The sequence below is a fragment of the Pongo pygmaeus genome, chromosome 5, assembly GCF_028885625.2.
Source record: "Pongo pygmaeus isolate AG05252 chromosome 5, NHGRI_mPonPyg2-v2.0_pri, whole genome shotgun sequence".
In the NCBI taxonomy this organism is placed as follows: domain Eukaryota; kingdom Metazoa; phylum Chordata; class Mammalia; order Primates; family Hominidae; genus Pongo; species Pongo pygmaeus.
The window spans coordinates 91,698,627-91,702,819 of NC_072378.2; the positions used below are offsets into that span (position 1 = coordinate 91,698,627).

General features: G+C 36.7%; 1 non-coding gene across 1 annotated transcript; it reads left to right on the forward strand.

The window, feature by feature from the left end:
• The first annotated feature begins 617 nt into the window (after nucleotides 1–617).
• LOC129039642 (small nucleolar RNA U3) lies at nucleotides 618–828 on the forward strand. Its single transcript, XR_008503375.1, has one exon. It is a non-coding gene; the product is annotated as a small nucleolar RNA U3 (small nucleolar RNA).
• Nucleotides 829–4,193: the final 3,365 nt, after the last annotated feature.

Below are 4,193 nucleotides of genomic sequence, written 5' to 3' on the forward strand. Positions count from 1 at the left end.
TATCCATTAACACTCCTACCACCACCACCAAACTTCTAAGATTGCCTGGCTTAACTGTCTCCTTTTTTATGAAACCTCCCATAACTGCTTTGGACAGAAGTAATTGCTCCCTCATTTGTGGTACCACAGAACTTTGTTCTCACCTCTATGGTAAGATTTACCTTCATGTATTGTAGTTGCTCCTTCACCTATGCCAGATGTGTAGGAGCTATGGCCTCTCCACATTTGAAAGTCAAGTGCCTAGAATAGCACTTGGCGAACAGCATGTATTAACGAGGTGTGTTGAATGAATGAATGAAATTTTGCAAGGTCATTCTGGTTTAATCAACACTTATGCACTTGGTCTTATTCTCTCCATTATTAATCTTTTAAAAAAAACTTCAAAAATAGTTTTGCTGATTTAAAATTTAATTATTCTATCAGTTCACAAATACTAATTAGGCACTTATTATATGCCAGGGACTCTGGTTGGAGCAGACTGATTTTAGGGGCCAGGTCATAGAAGAAATCGTAGAAAGAATAGAATTGTAGATCAGGTGCACATGGGGAACTATGGGAGGATTTTTAACAAAGAGGCAATACAATTTTACTGGTACTTTAAAAAATACTTGTTTCTAAAGCGTATACTTTCAGGAATCATTTCTATAGTTTGTTACAAGAGAAGTTTCTCTGAATGTGTAGAGCACCAGAAACCACGACAAGGATGAGAAGGCACAGCATTCTTTCCTAAATGTGAAGCCAGCTCTTGGTGTTGCTTCAACTGCCACTTGACATTAATGACAGTTCTTCTTTCCCACTGGGAGAATAAAGAGGAGAGAATGCAGTCCTTTATTATATATATACATGTTTCTAACTGCTGTGTGGGGAATAGGACATAGTGGAGGAGTGGAGAGCAGAAAGACCACTTAACATATGCACTAGTTTTCTTCAACTTACCGCAGTCTGAGTGGCTTTAACAAGAGAAATTTGTTGTTGCAAACTCCTGGAGGCTAGATGTCTGAGACCAAGGTGTTGGCAGAGTCGGTTCCCTCTGACGGCTCTGAGGGAGACTCTGTTCTATGCCTCTCTCCTAGCTTTCTGGTGGTTTGCAGACAATCTTAGGCATAGATGCATCACTCTGATTTCCATTTTCATCTTCTCATGGCATTCTCTCTGTGTGCTCATCTGTCTCTGCATCCAAAGTTTCCATTTTTATAAGGACACCAGTCATACTGGATTAGAGCCTACCCAAATGACCTCATCCTAATTTGACCGCAAAGACAAAATTTCTAAAAAAGGTCACATTCTGAGACACTAGGGATTGGGGCTTCCATATATCTTTTTGGAAGAATGCAATTCAACCATACCAGTATACTATGGAAATAGTAAAGTCTAAAGATGATGGATGGACCAGAGCATAAATACTGGAGACAAAGAGAAGTGGCCACTATTAGCATCATTTTGAAGGTTGAGCCAACAGATTTTGCTGATAAATTGGGTGTGGGGTACAAAGAATAAAGGAAACTTAAAAAGACTTCAGGATTTGGAACCTAAATAATTACTATTTTCTGAAATTAAGAAGACTGAGAAGAGTGTAGAGGAAAGTCAGAACTTTGTTTTTGAACATGTTAGCATGTTATCATTGAAATCTGTTAGGATTTCTAAGCAGAGATGTTGATAAAGTGTTTTGGTATACAAGTCCGGCTTATGAAAATTTATAGCTGCAGAAGACCTAATCTTCTTAGTTCAACTAATACTTATGATAGATGAAAAAAGTCAGGTTTTTTTGTTTTGTTTTGTTTTGTTTGTTTGTTTGTTTGTTTGTTTGTTTTGCTTAGGCTGGAGTGCAATGGTGCGATCTGGGCTCACTGCAAACTTCACCTCCCGGATTCAAGCAATTCTTCTGCCACAGCCTCCCAAGTAGCTGGGATCACAGGTGCCCTCCACCACACCCAGCTAATTTTTGTATCTTTAGTAAAGACAGGGTTTCACCGTGTTGGCCAGGCTGGTCTCAAACTCTGGGCTTCAAGTGATCTGCCCACCTCAGCCTCCCAAAGTGCTAGGATTACAGGCATGAGCCACTCCAACCTGCAGAAGTCAGTATTTGTAAAAAGTCTTATTTAAAAAGTAAAACAAGACACCTTGCTCCAAGGCCACTGTAACATGTAGTGAAAGCAATAGAAAAAAAATAGCTCTCTTGATTTCCAATCCAACACTTTTCCATTATATTACAAAGCTTTCATCAGCAATTTTTAGTTCCACATGCAGTTAGTAAACAGTGGTTGGTAGCCTAATGCAACAAAAATGTTAAAAATTACAATTCTGGACCCAGTAGTTGGATGACAAAGGTTCCAGCTTAATACGTATTCCCATATATTATCACAAAATGTATGAACATAACTAGATGGTCAAAAATATTGCAAGCTAGAATAATTTTGGAAATTGAACAGGTTTTTTTTTTCTCCTAACATATATTCAAAGCTCTAATGCAGAATCTGATGTTGAGACTATGCTACCTTGAAGCATAGAAGCTGAATGCCCCCAGAATCAGGCACTCAACTTCTCTCTGCCCACATATCAACTGGCAGCTGGCTCAGTCCTCGCTGAGTCCAAGAGAATGTTTTGTCCATTTGAAGATTTGGTTGAGATAAACTTTCTATGTTTGGCACTCTGACTAAATTTACACTTCAAGAGATTCTGAAAGATATGATCAGCATGTCGGTCTTCTGTTAGCTTTGAAGAAGGTTTGATTTTTTTTTTTTAAGTTAAAATTAAAGTCCTTGTACTTTTCCTCTGGGTTATTTTCATTTGCAATAGAATATTTGTCAAAAATAGTTACACAGAACAATAGTATTTATAATATATATAAACATTCTACATACTTTCAATCAAAATATGACAACTGAAATATGGAATAATCCTTATTGGCCTCTTTAAGACTATTTTAGCTACTGTGTATTGATATTTTATAATGACTGCTGGGGCACTTTTTTATTAATCAATGCAGCAGTTGATTAGCTGCAACTGTTAGAAATATTCGAGTAACTTCAAAAAACAGAAACATGTTCTATCCATCAGGAATGTTATGCTACTAACCCACTGGAAGGTTGCTGGAGGTAATGATGTTTCTATTATGTGGCCATAGAGAAGGGACAGCTGAGCAGCCTAAGCAAATTTCCAAAACAGGAAGGAAAGAATAGGTGTGCCGTCCTATGATATGTTGTAAATATTCATATGTGTTTAACATTCAGGGAGTAAAAACTCAGTCAAAATAGCTCTTAAATGTACTAAATGTCATCCTCTATAATTTTTCAATTAGAAAATTGATAACCAAAGCAGAAAAAATAACAGGAAAAGCTAGTAGAGTCTCTTTATCCAGGGCTTTTGCATTATTTTGTTTTAAATCTTGCTTAAAAATATTTTTCAGATTAATTGCACACACCAAAACTAACAAAGCCTGTATTATGCAAAAATGCTAATTATTAATGGATATCTTATACTGAATTCCAGTATAATAATAAAGGATATTTTGTCCTTTTCACTAAAATGCAGCAAAATAAAATTTTTAGAAGGCCTCCATGGTTACTTGCTTGTGAATGTATTCTTTTATAGACATTTACTAAGAAAAAATATTTAAAACAGATAGAAATAATGTCACCTCTATTGTGCATATGCACCCATTACTATGGCTAGCAAAGAAACAGAGATAAACTCACTTGCAATTTTTATGTTGCACTGATCACTTCCATCAGCTGAGAATGAAAGCCACATCTTTTGTGTTTAAAGAATAAAAGGCAGTGTTATATATTACAGCACCCAGAAGACACCTGTGGCAGGTGCAGTAATTTAAGTCATCCTAAACACTCGCTAAGGCAGCTAAGGTATAGGCCAGTTGGGTGAAAATACCAAGCAAAATAGGTTTGAGTCACTTTTCTTTTTTAACAATCTTGAAAAACAGAAGAGATTTCATATCTGTCAGGTGGCTTGGTTACGACCCTAGTAGAAAGCAGGGATGGAATTCTCAAATTTCTTTCAGCCCTCCCCTTTATTCTATGATTTAGAAATAAAATCAGAGGCGAACCTGGAGGAGTAGATACACATATTTATCAACTATAGTGTCCAGTAGAGGGCACTGGAAAGGCAGGACTGAAAGATAAGACTGGACTCCTATTTTTAAATGATAAGGGTAGATCTTTTAGAAAAGAAAACCTGCA